Consider the following 18,167-nt stretch of genomic DNA (forward strand, 5'->3'; position numbering starts at 1 on the left):
GTCTGACATCACACAGATTTGCAGACACCTTCACTTTCAAAAGTGTCTGCCTGTTAAACAGTCTGGACTGATCGAGCTGTCCCAGTAACTTTTTAGCAGGTGTTTGATTCAAGCTGCTTGTTCTTTGCTAATAAACCATTTTAGAAACAGACATATGAGTAGGAAAGCACACTATATGAAATGTAAAAAGTAGCTGGAGAAATCTCTGGGATACGGAGAAGGAAGAAGCGCTGTTGAGCTTATTTTTCCAACAGCCTGAGTGTTGGTGTCAAAGATGGTGCCAAGGTATTTAAATGTAGGAATAGTTTCCATAGTGCCATGAATGACAGCTATAGGACACGGTGGAGAATTCTGATTTCTTTTCTTCTGAAATATTTTCCTAAGCAGAAATTGTGTTGGTAAGTTCCCGGCATTTACAAACAAAGAGAGATAATCTTGTCAAAGTCACATATCACGCCTGCTGCTAGTAATCTCCCTTAGAGTGTAACCGAAGAGCCTTGTGCAAGAGGCAATCTATTCTTCGATTTATAGAAAAAAATTAATGTATAGAAGAATTATCGCACACATCTCAAGGATAGCTGTGGTATCAACAGGGAGATTACTGACGTCACCACAATGTCAGACTTTATTTTTAGAGAGGAATTAAACTACGGTCAGCACAAAGTCCACCCCTAGCTTAAAATAAACAAGCAATTTAAAATGCAAACATTCAATATGTAAATTATTTTTATGCTTTATCTCACGATGTAAACATTTAAAGTTATTAAGTTTTAATAATAATAATTAAACTTGTGATTTGGAGAGACATATTCACGCAAGTAAGGAGCGTGGTCTTAGCGCTTGAGACAAGGAAGAGACGGACAACAGATGAAGGAACGGAATGATAAAAGACAAATATAGACAAAGCAAAGGTGAATCATGTAACAAGAACTAAGAGTGTCGTGAATCAGTAGAGGAAGACGAGTAGGGAAGGAGCTATGAACGGAAGAGGGCTGGAGTTGAGCACTTGATACGTTTTTGATTTATTAAAACATTTACCTAATTAGCCATACAATTTTTAAGTGTGCAAGAAATTGATGTCTTCGAAAAATGAAGAGAATAACTCAAGGATTATCCCACAGTAACACGAATTTCGTAGCATACCACATAACTTAATCGTCTATGTGAACGAGGAATACCTCTCAGTGGATGACGTTTCACGTCTCTATCTCATTCTTTCGCTCTCTCTGTCTCACTCACACAGAATGGAGCATCATGGGACTGTGGCCAAAGACCACCCACAGTATTTTCCGTCTTCACGACGCCTTGGATTCAATGTAGAAGTCACTCGGGTTTCTCAGCCAAAACGGTCCCGCACTTTTATTTCCTTGCATCTTGTGGGAAAACACATGTGCCACTAAATGAATCCCTCAACTTCAAAGATGCGCCTACCTCAGGGGAAGTGGCACGTGACGGTCAGGTTCCTCCTGCAACGCCATGAAGTTCAGGTCATAACCTGTCCAAGAGATGGCAGATACCATTAAAATAGTAAAATGTGATTTATGGGGCCTTGAAGTGGATGGTGTATGATGTCATGACATCTCTTCGTTATCATCCATCATACTATAAATAACGATGTTACAGTCCGCTCATAGAGCCGGGTACCTTTGCTAGTAATAACTACAACACACATGCCACACCCGAGTGTGGGCGATGTTTTTCAATGTTGAAAAGTTTCATCTATCACGTCCTTACAACACGTCACTCAAACTAGAACCACAAAACCGACAACTGTATGTGTGGATTAGAAAGAGCAGGCGTGCAATGCATGCTGTGTTTTTTGTGTTCATGTATGTGTACAAAATATAGTTTATGCTATAAGCTCTATCGTTTATATGGAAATGCGCCATAAAAGTCATGGTCTTATTAACCACCACCACCACCACCACCACTCAGCCTGTAAGACTGTGCCTTATCTCATCATCACAGCTAAACACAGATGTCAGCAGACAAAAATGCACATTCCTGAGGTGACAACAAGCACCAGCATGCTCACACCTGTGCTCCTCATTAGTCACCGCCATCATCTGGCGGAATGTCTCCAGACCCTCGCCACTCGCTCTTTGAAGAACAGACGCTGCAGCTGCGCGACAAACCTTTGTCACCTCCGAGGTCATATGTGATAAACTCTGGAAAACCTTGACCCCAGTATGAGTGGAACCAAATAAGACAAGGTCACCATACGGAGGCTGGTGTAAAACATTTGTCGGTTTAGAGAAAACACAATCAGTCTCTATTACAAACATTAAATAATCGTATACAAACATTTCAGGCATCATCACTTCAAAATAATCCAATAATTCCTCTCTTGGGTTTCTCGATACAGACGGACATTTCTGGCAGGTGTTTGTTGGGTTTAAAAGCCAAAAGCAACAACAAACATGTAGCAAAACTTTCTCATGCTGTGAGATGAAGTTTCTATTTTCCCATCTGGTCTGAAAGTAAGTGGTGCTTAATTAAGTGACGGGCCTGTTTCCCTGGAATGCTTTCGCAAAGAGAAGGCGTGTGGTCGGATGGAATAAGCTGGCTAGGGAAAGGTTTCATCTGAATTCAACTTTACTTTAACTCATTTGCTTCTTTTTCCACACTTCCAACTTTAGAGGAAACTCTTCCCACACACCATACTTTATTTCGGAATTTTAAAGAATGATAACTTGTAACCATTAAATTCGTCCTCACGAATTGTAAACATGTGCTAACTCACGGTTCACGAATGTTAACGAATAATTTAGGTCTGTTAACGGATGATAAACCCTTGATAACAATTCATAAATCACCTCAGGTGGCCTTGACATCGTCCTCGTGTACATCTCGCGGAGGAATGCGAGCGCGTGGCAGCCTCTGTACGCCCCGAGAAATTAATTTGAAACTGGTTTCCTTTTCTTGAGTTTAACAGTTCAGCCTCACTTTTAAATCCGAATAGTTTTCTACACCATTTAATGTGTTTCACGGACACTCGCTACATTTGACAAACTATTTAAAATCCTTAAACTTTTTATGATAATAAATGGAGAACATGAGAACATATGAGAACACACACACACGTGTGTCACCCAAGACTGACAGAGAAGCAAGCAGGTTAATGTAAACGAACTACTGAAGAGCTGCACCGGATCAAAAGAGGAACTATTGTACTTTTGTAAGCTTCATAAGGAGACCTGTTACTGTGTGGGGGACCGACTATATGACGACAACACAGCCAGCCCTGTAAACAGATGCCACATGCAGAGAAAGAACAGCGTGCCCGAGACGAGAAGTGAACCCAGGACCACCGACCCTCACTGTGTTGGTGTAGCGTCAGTCCGAGGCTGAGACAAGGACCCAAACATCAGCGAGTCCCGACCGGAACCAAAGTCTCGATTTCAATGGACAGTTGCAGAAAAATGTAAGCCTGTAATGGTGGCAGTCACAGTCAAACCCTGTAACTGTGGCGAGGATGCTGCGGGTGCTGTGCATCCTGGTGTAATGCGACCTTGACATTCACGTCTTTCCCAGCCTCATTGCGGATACATGAATTTTTCACTTGCTTTTCCCTTCACGGACTAGAGTGCTTCGCTGTCATTTTTCCGTGTGACTTCAGCAAGTCTCAGAACACGCAAGACCCACCTCCCTGCCATCAGCCTACCTCCTTGACCTTTGGGTCACGTCCCACGTGCATCATGGGTAATGCCGACACTGATGAGGCGAGGAACAGCTGTGTGCAGCTTGGCGGACATCCTACTGATGTGGTCGCCACTTTCGCTATGAATACAACACTTGTCTCCTCTTGGACAGAAAGCATATTAATGACAACCTGAGGTGGAAGACTTTTGAGAGAGATACGGCTTGCTCGCAGCTTGGATGAACTTGTTTATTTGGAGGCATCATATGGGGCAAACAGTATTCGTAGACAAATGTCAGGCTTACGTGTGATGTTTGAGAGAGAGAGAGTCAAGGCTACATTTTTCCATTGCAAAATCCTTTTGTCCTTTCTTCAACCTCATGATGGTCTGTAGTAGGGATGTGGAGGTGGAGGGACTGCTGAACACTTGTCACTAGAGGAGTGAGCACCCAGCGTCCTTCTAGACATGTTCTTTCTGTGCACGTGGCACCTGTGTACAGCGCCATCTACTTTCCCTCATACATAAATGTAGATATTGCTAGATAGATGAAGATATTGCTAGATAGATGTAGATATTGCTGGCTCAGCCTGACTCCAGCTCCCCAGCCACAGCCTTTGACCAACCTCTAGTGACAGCCACCCAATGCTGCAATAAAGGAAGTGACACGGAAGTTACAAATACAGACTTACAAGACCTTCAGTGATGATGATGATGATGATGATGACTATATTATTATTATTATGACTATACAGCACAAAGTAGCTTATTATATTTTTTTATCCTGAGTATTACCGGGTGTGCTCAACCTGTGGCATCAAGACCCAACTTCCAAAGTTTGAAAAACACTCAAAGCAGCTGCGTGCACGTGCACGCCGTCTCCCAACCCTTTATTCCCACCCCGACCCACCCGTCCGTCCGCCCGCTCGCTCTTTCGGCTGAAATAAGCACTGTTGATGTATTTTTCATTCTGACTTCAAACTTACATATCTTACACTTGTCGTCAGTTTTTCGCGTCAGCATTTCTGGTCTGGGCGGGTAGGGGTGGAGGTGGCTAGGAAAGGGTTACTACCCGACATCGGCATGAGTAGGACGGGTGGGGGATGTGTGGGAGGGGTGGCGGAGGTGTTGGCGGGGTTGGGGTGTGTTGGAGAAGTGGAGATAAAGAGGTTTACGTAGGACAGGCAGTACTTTTCCTTTCCGGCATTCCATCAAAGAATTCCCCACAGGATGGCACAACAGGAAGCTGGACTCCAACATCATTGGGAGGAAATCTTCTGACACACTTCAGACAGTGGTGTTGACAGATTGTCATGTAGGTGAGGTCACCCTGACATGACCAAGCAGATCAGCCTGTCAATGGCAGTCAGGACATCCTAACATGAAGGAGATGCTACCAGAAGAAAACTCATATTTCTTCCTTTTCATCACTGACGCCGGTGTATGGATGCAGAGATAATTAACACATTTTTTTTTTACTGCCGAATGTTTTTTCGTTTACCCACCGGGGAGCAGACAGGACGAAATACTTTTGTAGCTTTGTGAACTGCTCCATCCAAATGTTTCAGAAGAACATCTGTTTATTTTTGGAATTTTTCTTGTGTGCAACCAAAGGCTGACTGATCCACCTAATAATATATTAAAGCCTGTAACCAAAAATATCAAGATAGAGTCAGTTGAAATTAAATAATATATCATCTATTTTCTTGTCAAATGTCCGACTAGTTTATTTAATTCACTATCATGAACCTTTTCTGTCGTTAGGTCTGTGTACAGCGATGACACTACTGGGGATGGAGACGACGACCTGTAGTTTTGTACTTACTGTTGTGACTCAGTGATATTTAAATTTCTTATTTAATTATTAAAGTTATTATTATTCTCGGTTCAATGGGTGTATTATGCTTAATTTAGTTGTGGACTGGTAATTATTTATTTTGGATTTTTTTATTATCTAAGAGTGCATCTGTTTGTATTATTTGAACGGACAGCTTGTTGTTAAGCGCTATTGACAGACTATCTGTAGGGAAATATATTACTTGACTAGACTAGTGTCCGAGGGAGGAACATGTGAACAAATCAAGATTCAACAGTGGACACACGTCCATGGTCCTACAACCACGACATCAGGAGAGTTTGTAAAGATGTTTGAATGATTTGTAGACTGTCATGGAGCTGTATATATTTTATCAACACGATTTAGAGTTAAACCTAAACGTATAATTATTGCAATATTTTTGTTGATGAATGGTTCACTGTAAGAGGGAGGGGGCGCAGTATTTGTCATTCACTGAGGACTCAACACAGCCTCGCGCCTGTCCTACACACACACATCTCACACACACATCTCACACACACACATCTCTCTTTCTTTCACATCTACTGATCTCTGGCCGCTGTTACAGCCGCTCATGTAATGAGTATGAGTATTCAGAAGTGGACAGTGGCCGCATGCCGACGACTATTCTCGAGATGCCCATGCGACTGTCCGTGGTTACCTCCCCATTCCACCAACAGAGCGACTCTGCCCCGGCGACACGGATACCGAGCGCTGTAGCAGTCCAGCAACATTGCTGGACGACTGCTTCTTCACCCGACTACCCGGTTAATGTCGCTGACTGGTCCCTTGTGTCAAGGTGTTGCAACCCAAAACGTTTCCACTTTTACCCGAGTCCTTGCTCTCTTAGCTCAAGTCTCTTGGCATTGAAAGGATGTGCGGAGAAGTGTTTGCAAAACTCTTATTCCATTAGTCTCCATACACTCACAGGATACAACCGACGAACTGATCTCAGATCGAGTCGAAACTACCCAAGGCAAAGACAAACAGAGAGGATGGCCACACCCCACTGAGCAGTGACTCACCCCACCCGCGTTTCAGGTGAAGGAAGGTGGTGGGCCGGGGATGGAGGAGACCGTCTCTCATCGTCTGATCAGGTGTGACATAAGCTCAGGTGTTTCGGTCTGTCTCGTCCTGTCTGCCGTCGTTCGCACCTCGCTTGTGGTAGCTGCCACCCCTGGCGCCGCTGTTCACGCTTGGCTGGCTCTAGCCACTGAGGTGTTCCACCCTGCATCAGTCCCTCTAAAAACCTGTTCACCAGGCATTTTGATTACCGAAGGTGTCTGTGGCTGTAAACGCGTCGACAAGTTCAGACTAATTGTGAGCAAGTTCTACCCCCACCTAGAGTTCCCACATAGCAGTTATGTAAGAGCGGCCTTTCCGGGGTATGTTCAGACACACACGGGTATTTTGTGTTACGCGGTGTGTTGGGAGTGATGTGAGGTATTTTGTGTCCTGATATGTGTTGAGGTTATGAGAAGTATTCTTTGTTTCGAAGTGTGTTCAGGATTATGAGAGAGGTATCTTGTATTCGATGCGCAGGCACACGAATAAGTTTTCACTCGGATCTGGATAACACTTTCCACCCACCCGTCAGTGAGAGTTATATGCCTTTCATCCTGCGTGACCTAGACTCGATGAGCCACTTATTGAGTGCGCCACTGTCTACCCAAAAACGGCCCCAAGTGTTAGGAGTTAGGACCTCCGAGGGTACAACGGACGGCCAACACGACACAGACTGAAGCCTGACTCCGGTACACAAGCACTACTCTTGCCTCATACGGATAAGGGGTTTCCGAACGGTCGCCCCACTTGTCAGGGAAAAACCCGAATTTCTCGCGGACATCCCACAATCCTGAGAGGCAGAGGTCTGATGAGCTAGTCTTTCTGAGGCTTTCGTTCTTTGTGTGTATGTGTAAAAACACCAGGAGATGGGGAGGAGGGAGGGAGAGAAATGCGGCAAAGCTTGTTTATTCAAGCGAAGCTAATTTGTCGCAGTCTGCTCAATTTTTACTTTCTTCTCTAATGAACAGAGCCTGTGGTCTCTCAAAGGTTTCTTCTCAGCTTCCAGTCTTCATCCCCATCCTCTCTGCCTGATTGCGATCCTTTCAAACTGTCCACATAGCTTGCTGAGGAACATGACAATGTGTTATCAACGGTGTAGAGTCTACACTGTAGACTTTACTACACTCACCCAGGGTATGTAGCAGCCATAGTCGACAGGTGGTTGGGTAGGGAGGGGCAGCACACGTGACAAGGCCGTCACTCACATTGAGCGAGGGTAAGCAGGTCCTGCATGGGTTGACCATCCATTCCTTCACCTTCATTACCTAGTTGTTCCTCAGAGCTTTCCTACGACATCTTGGAGGACAGTCTTGGATAGTCACGTGGCCCAACCAGCTGACATATGACACTTCGCTACCGATCCCCGCTTTAATAAAAGTTATTATACTATGATGCTAGGGAATGTTGAGGTTATAACCTGTGACCTACGGAGTCCAAACATTCTTCATTGATTGTCGATACATTATCTCGACAGGTGTAATCCGTGCAATCAGCAGTTTAGACGGTGGGGTCAGTAAGGACATCAAGTTGCCGCGCGCGGACGTCAGCCTGATGCCGAGCAGCGCCCCCTGCAGACTCCTTCCCACCTGCTCCATCCTCCTCCTCAAGGCCACAACTATCCCCACCCTCCCCGAAAGGAGGTCATCGCCAGCAGCACGCACCCTCGTGGTCTGGGAGCGATGTGACCCACATCCTCAACAGCGTGACGGGTGTACAAGCGGTCAGAGGGTATCTGAGGTCAAGGCTGACTAACGCTGAAACTTTTTTATGCTGTCTTGAAGGAGGAGGAGAGGAAAAAAGAGACATAGAAGAGGAAGTAAATGAAATGGAAGAGACAGGAAACTATTTACTCATTTTGTAACAGAAAATAAATCAAGGGTGGGGGAGGGTTTAATGACTAAGCGAATAATTGCTGTGAATGTAAAAACTTTTATACATAGAAATGTTAAATTCCGAAATGAGTTTAATTTACATTAAAAAAGAAAATAAGGAAAAGGCAAAAGCGTGTTGAAGTGTCCCTCCAGTGTGGCGCCAGTTGAGGGCCACCCATCCCTAGAGGCACACATCCTTTTGACTACACCGTTGGAGGATAAGAGGGAAGAAGTAATTTAGGAGAAACAGTCGCCCTTGATTCCTGACGATTAAACGATCCTGCTGATAACAACTTCAACGATACTGTTTAGAAGTGTTGCACCAAAACCTCAATCCACCCCTCGACAGATCGTGTGGACGTGTAGGGACGTCACGTGAACTTGTAACAAGCGTGACGTGGATTTAATGGCGTTGATATGTTCCGAGACAGTGCTGGCATCATCCTCATCGTCGTCGTCATCATCAACATCATCATGTCGCATGCCGGGGCTCATCGTGTCGTTGCACTAAACATCGTCTCATCACACGTGTATGTGCTGTCCAATCACAGTTCATCAACATCATGGTGTCACATTCTATTGACATTGTCCTTTTCCAGCGCACTGCCATTTTATTGCTCAGTGTACCGTCGATGACCTGTCATGTGATGTCTGTCATGTGATGCTCACCCTGTGCTGTCACAATACACTTACAGCCTTTCTTCTTTTTTTTTCTATGCAGAATATACTGACTTCCGTTACAACCAACTACAACCAATGGACTTCTTGTCACACCGACCTCTACCATGATGTCACAATGTAAGCCAGTGGTGTTGTCACAGAGTGACAGCTGTTGCCCCAGCTGACCGGTCGCTGTCATACTGCACTGACATGTCTTGGCAAGTGAGCACTGAACACCCTGGTGACGTAGCTGTGGGACTGGCGATGTACCAGCGGACCGCTCCACGAGGAAGGGAGATAAGCCTCCCATCTCGCTCGTTCTACTTTGATAAGTTTGGGAGGCAGACAGGGATGGAAGGAGGAAGAGGAAGAGGCGGTTAGTGAAGGAGGCAGGAGGAGCAGGGGGAGCAGACGAGGGGAGCTGATGACGGCGGTGACTGTGTCTGGAGTCACGTAGCCTGCTGATCTGTTGACTTACATGAGCAATGAAGGCGTCACACGGAGGGCGAGCCTCCAGTGGGAAGGGCGGCCACGAGGTCTTTCCAGGACGTCCCCCCACCTGACAGGGTGCGTTACCACGAACGTTACCACCAACTCAGCAACCGGGGTGACGTCACGGCCGGCCAGCACCACACCGGCCCATTGTACAACACTTCATCTTGCAGCAGCAGGACTGAGTGATGGATGTGAACTTGTAAAACTCACACTTTTCTCGCTGACCTCTGTGCCTCCGAATCCTCTTTTCTTCCCGCTCTCTGTCAACTGCAAGCATGATCTTCCAGAACAGTCTCTACCGTAAACAATATTTCACATTATACCTTGCTCTGTATTTCTCATCACGCAGTGTAATTTATATATTTTTTATCTGAGAAACGGACAAGCATTTGTTATGTCGTATTTATTAATGCTGTTTGTTGGAAGTCGAAGGGCAGAGTTTGGATCCAGTGTTGCCGGGGAGTCGCAATAGTGAAATTTCAGGCGAAGACAGAGCAGCAATGATGTAGACCCGAGCCGTCAAATAAATGTCGAGAGCACAAACTCAGCGACTGGCGGTGATGCGGAAAATTCGTTGCTGTCTAGAGTTTCTTAAACACAGTGTCCCCAGGTGCAGTGGTGATGAATTTTACAGAAACTGTTTCTCCGATTTATTTTTCTCGCCCTCTGTATTGTCTCCATTCGTTTCTCTCTCTCTCTCGTCTCTGTCTCTCGCCAGAGCAGGAGGCGGTAAAACGAGATGAAAGATGAAAGTTCAGTGACCTTTACAAGCATTGAGAAATGTTAGAAGGACATGATCTCAGAAACTTGTAGCCAGTGACTGGGGTGGGCGCTGGTGTGGAACGATCCACCCGTTGAAGGAGCATGGGTATGACGACGAGACGTCTGGCACATTCCTGATAGGCATGTCATGTACCCGGGGTGAAATGAATGAGCAGTGATCACAGGCTGAAGGGGGAAGTAATAGTGGCTGACAATGTTGACAGATGGGGAGGTAAGCAGTATTCTCTCTGCTGCTGCGAAGTGGTCAGGTCACGTGTCTTTTACCTGTAACGTCTTGTGTGGGAGAGAAGGGGAGCTAATCCTCATTCAAAAATCCAAGTATTTTGAACGGGAATCCAACCTGATGATCTCAGTTTCACTCGCTATGATCAAGTTTGCTTTTTTTGCATTACTGCTGATATAAAAAAAATACCACACACAGATACACAGACACACAAACACACACAAAAAAAACCACGCACACATAAAAAAACACGCACACACAAACACAAACACACACAGAGAGACCATAAAGCATTACTATTATCTCGCCAAACACTAAAGGTCGTTGGAACCGAGACATAGACGAGGAATAAAAGACTGACAGATATGACGTCACAAACGATAGCCTCGGGATTTTCCCGACCTATCGGCGCTGCGTTTCTATTGGTTAAACTGAGCTCTCGTCACTTCCGGTTGGTGTTTCTGTTGGTGTGCGTGTGCAGCGTCAGTAAGAGAAATCTTGAACTCGACCTTGCACAGTACACTGACGTAATAGTTCTTTTGTTTTTGTTTGTGTTTGTGTTTTGTTTTTTTTCTGGAGCACTGACAGTGTCTCCACAAAGAGAGCTTTGTCTTCAAGTTGCAGATCGCGATTGCAAGGATGTGTCGGTGTACCGGACGTGGGGCGCGATTCCAACTTTCTTTGCCTGCAGCATCATTTCTGTCAGAACTCCCCCTCAGTGCACTGGGAGATTTACATCTGCCATGGGGAGGGAGGAGGTAGTGTTTGGGTAGGGGGCAGTCTTGTGACGCCAGCGCGTGACGTACACGGTATGGCGCCAGACACCGAGGTCAGAGTGTAGCTCCGACATTTTCTGTAGGGTTTGACATGTTTAGTTTTAGTTTAGTTTTCTTTTTTCATGTACTGAGATGCTCCATTTGAGTAACTCACTCGCAGCAAAACATTCTTTCAAGTGAGTTCTCCCCCCCCCCCGCTCTCAACACACGAACAATTCCAGAAGAAAAGCAAAATATTTTGAGAGAGCAGAAAGGAGTGAGAGAGGAAGTGTGTGGAGATAGAGAGGAAATATAAGAAACAGAAGAGAGAAGAAAAATAGAGTGAGAAAGAGGAAACAACAAGAAAAAGAGAGGAGAAGGAGGGGGGCAAGACAGAAAAATAAAGGAGGTAAGAGCGGAGAGAGAGAAGAGGAAAGAGAGGAGAAAGAAGAGGGAGTATAAAGAGAGGGGTCATGATAGAGGAAAGAGAGACAGAGATAGGAAAAGGAAAAAGAGAGGAAAAAGAAAGCAGAAATAAAACGAAGAGAGAGAGAGAGAAAAGAAAGAAGAGAGAGGCATAAATACAGAATGTTCAAACTAAACTCGTCAAGTGATGATCTTTATGTCTCTACATGCACGCGCACACGTGTTTGTGTAAGAGAAGTAGGAGTAAAACAACGAACTTCTGTGTGATTTGTAGGCGGAACTGCGGAGACACGTCATGTCACACCTGGTGTCAGCAGTGGAAGTGACAGTTACTCCCCCCAGTCACTGTGCAGGTAGAGCAGGGAGGGGACAGGGGAGGGAGCAGGGTCCGGTGCAACATGCAGAATCACACGTACAGACAATCAGCTCGCTGACCTGTGACCCACATTGACGGCAGATGAGTGCAGCGCGCGGTGGGAGGGAAAGGTTACTCCCCCGTGATGTCACGTAGGCCTCCGCCAGGTGCGCAGTCTACAGTTGACAGTTAGGTGCTGACGTCACTAGGGGACCGCGTCACCACATGGTCTACTTCATTCCGGTGATCCCTGCACGGAAAAACCACATTTCTACTTTTGTATTAAGATATATGATTGTTTTTCTTGTCTTACCTTCCCTTTTCTTTGTGAAAAGCCTATTTATTTCCTCATTCACTTTATTGCGCTCCCTTCTTTTTTGTCCACAGACTTAGAAATCCACTCACGCCTTCTCTGGATGCTTCTGTTCTCTTCTTGCTTGTGTATACTATAGTCATTTTCGTTTTGCTTCTCCCTGTAAATACCCTTCGCCAGGAAATGTTAACGATTTTTGCCACAGACATCCATCTTTATTGACAATCTTCTTATTATTAGTGATTGTCATTCTACAGCTATTCACTCAGGCTGTCACCTTTCTTAACGAGGGTCACAACTGACTGAGCGTGTTCTATATTTTTACCTTTTTGTCTTCACAAGTATCACTTATTCATTCCAATAAGTTTTCTTATATTCTTTCTATTTGTGTTTCCTTCCTTCCTCGCTGCTATTACTTTTTTAATGTCTAGAAGGTCCTTGCCTCTCCCCCGCCAATCTATCGCTCGATGGAGGCTCAGTGTGAATGCTGTCTGTGCGCCCTGCACTTGATTAACATTTTCTCTCTTGAGGACGACTGAGTGCACAAAGGTTGCTCTTTCTGCGAGAGAAGTGTGTGTACACGTGTGCGTCTGACGGCGGATCGTCTGCATACAGCGAGAGTCAAGTCAAAGGTCGCCTTAGCAACAGGAAGACGGCGGGCGGGTAACTCCAGCGTCGCGCACCCAGACGCAGACGACTTCCGGCCTAAATCATGACTCCGAGCTCATTCTGTCTCTTAAAATTCCTCTTTTTTTATTTTACTTCTGCCATATAAAAATATCTTCTTCAAAACAATGTGCAGACGACACACTCGTCATCGCAGTAGCAGTGCAGCCTACCTGGGAACTCCAACAGGTAAATACAGAGCTGATGCCAGAGTTTAGAACTGGAACCCACGTGGGTACAGATATGAGATAATATGCTTGAGTTTAGAAATGGAAGAAGGAGGGCACATACACCTGAGGCTATATGCCGGAGGTCAAAGCTACAATGATACAGTAAACATAATTGGACACCACACGTGCACACAGTTGTAGATGTGGAGTTCATACAACCACACCTTGTTGCCCTCATCTATCCCGACTGCCATCCAGCCAGACAACTGATGGATGGGACAAATATGTGGAGGAAGATGGGCAGACTGCTTGTTCTCACGGGGCATCCGTTTATATGTAAGTCTGTTAATTGAAGTCACACGTGTCGGTTTGTTTGTATTTGTATAAGCGGCAATATGAATGAGAGAGAGACTGCAAGTGTCAACAGAGATGATTAGAAACGGAGAATTTAGAATTGGATGTAGACATTTCATGTTTTGTGTTGATGTTCTAATACTACTGACTGTCGACAGAGCGACAATTTCCTGAAAAAATTAATAAATGTTTTTTTGCTATTTATAACGCTATAGACAGTGAAGATGACAACTGCCATGTTGATGTCTCTTGATGGTGATGGCGAGACTAAAATTACCTCCTGCTGATGGGGTGAGAATAACATTTCCACACGAGCCTGTGAACTAACAGACAGCACGTGATCGTGAACTAACAAGTAGAGAGTGGAAACATCTGTGTGAACTTCCTCTGGGATGCTGAGCACTTAAGCCGACTGGCTGGCCGGATGGGACTGCTTCCACCTCCAGGTATTTTCACACTGTGATGAGTGAGAGATGGCAGAGGAAGCCGGAGTACCCAAAAAAAACCCGACGGCCAGCTCTGCGAACAGGTGTCACATACAGAGTGTCCCGAGGCGAGATCTGAACCCAGAACCTCTGTCTGCAGCAGTGACAATCCAGTATTGTAATCACTACACCACCGAGCGCCCGGAAACCAACCTGACGTGGTCTGTGAATTAGCTCGACCGTTATCTCTTAATATTTGGATGATATTTAAGATGTTATATCTACATCTACATCTTGCGGCATACGGTGACAACAACAATGACATTTTTTTCAGATCGAAAATGATATTCTCTTATATGCAGTAAGGACAGACCACTCATACATCAAACAGCAGTCTAATCACACACGCAGAGGGAGAGAGAGTTTCCGTTGAAATATTACAGGTGAAACAGGTAAAAAGTGTTTAAAGTTATTATATTGTTCAGGCAATCTACTACTCAGAAAGAAAAAGACGACCTTTAACCCCTCCCACAGCCGGTTGTGCACCAGTCGACCTGTACTCAGACAAAGGCCGTCCTTGGAAATGGCGATATATTTTTCTTCAGAACGAACGACAGACAAAAGAAAATGTCACTTTTATAGACCATTTGCGTTGTCTGGTTTGTGTACAAACGATTTTGCCTATTAAAAAATGAGTTGCCAGAGAGCTTGGGTTTCTTGTTTTTATAGGTTGTTGATGGTTGTCTAATGGGTGTGGTGCTTACAACGAGGGAGGGACAGTGAAAATATATTGTTTGCTGCCAGCAGGCCACCACGTGCCGACTTCAGGTTTATGGCTTTTATCTCAGGTAGGTAAACGGGTGGATGAGTAGTGCTGAAATTTAATTAGCTTTCAAGTGACGAGAAAAAGAATAAAAGACTGGCGAAGGAAGGTAAAGTCGTGGAGCGGAGGAGGATCTTTTCATTCCTACAAAGAACAGACTGCCCGTGAAGAGGTGCGAAAGAGAATGCGAGAATCAGGCAAATAATTGTCTCTGCAAGGAGAAGATTCAAGAAATGGTATCGCCACATCTCACATCACGAGAGCTGTCAAAGGTAATTCTACGAGACGAGAGTGAGCACAGGGGAGGCAACCCTCCCTGTAGTGCTGACAGGTGCTAACCACTGCGCCACCGAGCCACCCACATCGTCACTCGCCGGTTATGTGAAGGGACTGCTGCTGATGATGATGATGCTGGTGATGAGGATGATGCTGATGACTTATCTTCCTTTTTTTCCTACTACTTTTTATTCCTTTCTCCGTTTATTCAAATCTCTTGTTAAGAAAAACTATTTTTTAATGTTATGGGCTCAAAGGATGATCTGTGTCTGTGAGCAAGTCAACGAGCTTAGAAACGGCTGTACGCAAAACGCTGACAGACGCAAAACAAACAAACAAAACGAGATGGGGGGATCAAAACATTTGGAAAAGCTAGTCTTCTAACCGGAAGAGCGGACAGAAAAAAAGTGAGTTAAAATGTAAATTGCTAAAAAGGAAACTTGCTGTTGCCATTTCAGAGTCGAATGTAACACCAGCTCTGCCCGCTGTCTTCCAGGTGTTTTCATAAACAAGCTGAAAAGTTTTCCAAGCAGGCAAAAATTGCAGGTAGCGAGATCAAAGAAACACGAAATTCTCTATTCCTTCTTCTGTCTGCAATGACAGGCTGGAGCCTGCGTCGTGAGTTCAGATGGAGGTGAGTCAGTTTTTGTCACCCATGGAAACGTCTTCATGAAATTCTTTCCACGTGCCAGAAATGTGTGTGTGTGTGCTTGTGTGTTTGTGTGTATGTGTGTGTGTGTGTGTTTTGTCTGTGTGTAAGCGTGTGTGACTGTGTGCTTGTGTGTGTGTGTGACCATGTGTGAGCATGTTTGTGTTTGTGTGTGCGTGTGCGTGCCTGCCTTCTAACATATTTTCACGAGCAAAATAGTAAAAGAAAGATATCGTGTTTTTCCTCTACTGCATTCTCTTAAAAGAACTAAACATTTACTTCAGACAAATGTATAATTGTCGTTTTTGTTATTTAACACCTGCAGAGACACAAATTTTTAAGCAGAAAGCAGAAATAAAGTCTAAACTGTCAACATATTAATACCTGACTATGAATAAAATCAAACACAAAACTAAAGTTTAAAGGTATGAGGCATTTAACATAAATTTAAAAAAAACCATAATACTAATAATAATGTCTTATTTTAACTAGAAACTTCCCACTAAGGTAGGGTAAACATAAGCTCAGTCCATGCAATCACTCTATAAACAATATAGACAAGATAATAACACAAACTAACAACTAAATGCAAGTCTGTCTGACATCAACAACACAACAACTTGAACCTGACAACAGCAGAGGTCACCACTGAGAGCCTGGCCGGCCTCCAGGATTGTAGAGCAGACGAGGAACGCCATCTGCAGAGAACGGTACCAACTCAGTAATTAATACCAACGCCCCAACCGACCTTTGACCCTGCCACTACCTCCCATATCCTCTCCTTACCCCGTTCATATTTTTTTAGCCATGTTTCCCACGTCCTCATCACCCTGACAGTGCCAAGTGGCCTGTAGGGGCAACATCAAACAACAACAAAGGGCAAGTAACCGGTGGTGGGAGGGTCACTGTCCTGAGCTCGCAGTTCTCTCCTCTTGCTTCGTCATACAATGTCTACCTTTGTCTCTCAGGCTTTATACGTTGGTAATTAGTTAGAGAATATCATGTAATTATCCATTTAGCATGTAAATGTTGTCATTTGAATTAGTTTAGTGTGTGCTTACCGGGTATCTATATCCTTGTTCTCTGTTTTATGTCTTTTTGTCTCTGGGCTACTTGTGCTAAAATTTTACTTCACACATTACACACGTGTAGATGAGTGTGAGTATATATATATAAGAATACGAAGTAAATATACTAATGGTAGAGCGCACACACACGAAATACTGCGCAGGACTCTGAACTCGATGCTCATCTTGCAAAAGGCAAACAGGAAGTGACGTCTTTCTCTGCCGTTTCCTATTCTCGTGCCGCATGCGGATGGAGATAAAGTGCGCTGCATCATCTAAAGGTTTGGGAAAATAATGAAGCAGAAGCTAGATCACCGATCTTTTAATTAAGACCTCATTCACTTTGCTCGCTTACTCTGACTTGGAGCGTTTAATGAGTGTATTACTTCAGCCATGGCGTCGTGGGTAGGAATCCAGCCCTCGCCTACCTTACTTTCATCTACACAGGTATGACTTTCACAGACTCCTCACTGCCGTCTACACTGTCTACAGTTCGCATCCACCATCCTCATTTTAGAAAACGATTCACGATAGAAAAGCTAGGGGCTACTTTTTCTCTGCTGGAAGGGGGTCCACCCGCTGTCAGCCGCAAGAAATGATTTCACGGAGGTCATGCAGACGCCGATGGATAAAATGTTGTTTACACACGATTAAGTCCCCTCAGCTCACTCACGGCTGCTGAAAAACATGGCTACTTGATAGATCAAGTGTTATTTCCGTTGCCTCTTCGTGTGTACTTACTGTAAGTGTGAATGCCCTCTTGACCCGGTCCAAGAGCATCGCTGACATTTCCGCCAGGGACACTAAACACGAGTTGTTTGCTGCATCAGTGAGCACTAGTCATGAAGCACTGCAGCGCCATGATATATGTTTAACTGTCATATTGAACACAAGTCGTCTCACAGGTCAGTGAACACAACTGAATGTTTATTTGCAATCAGGATGAAAGTATGCTTTGATGCCCTGACCTAAGATAAGATGAAAGTAGATGAAAATATCAACAGTTCCTGACGTGCTGCGGAGATCGAAGTTTGCTTCACTCAGTCCTCCTGCCCTGAGCTACGGGTTATCTGAACATATATATATATAAATAAGAATTATCTAAAATAGAAAATTTACTTCTAAAATTGTTTTTAAACAATCATGCGCCATAACTCTGGAGCCGGAGGGTAACGGCCGCTAGATGTCAGCGCTGGTATCTCGGCTCGTGGCAAAGCTTTTGTCCCCATGTCATCCTCCTGACACAACCCATTCATCTGCTTCGGGTGGTGAACGTCTTACGTCCGGACATGCAGAACACACTCTCGCTCATTGTC

At 44.7% G+C, this 18,167-nt stretch overlaps 1 long non-coding RNA gene across 2 annotated transcripts; it reads right to left on the minus strand.

The window, feature by feature from the left end:
• Positions 1–494: 494 nt before the first annotated feature.
• LOC112559108 lies at positions 495–16,974 on the minus strand. Of its 2 annotated transcripts, XR_003098281.1 has the most exons (4): positions 16,846–16,974; positions 16,411–16,482; positions 12,189–12,358; positions 495–1,495 (listed from the first exon to the last, which is right to left on the minus strand). It is a non-coding gene; the product is annotated as an uncharacterized LOC112559108 (long non-coding RNA). The 2 variants fall into 2 exon arrangements; XR_003098280.1 differs by lacking the exon at positions 16,846–16,974 and having other exon boundaries at positions 16,411–16,705.
• Positions 16,975–18,167: the final 1,193 nt, after the last annotated feature.

Source organism: Pomacea canaliculata, linkage group LG3 (assembly GCF_003073045.1).
Source record: "Pomacea canaliculata isolate SZHN2017 linkage group LG3, ASM307304v1, whole genome shotgun sequence".
NCBI lineage: Eukaryota > Metazoa > Mollusca > Gastropoda > Architaenioglossa > Ampullariidae > Pomacea > Pomacea canaliculata.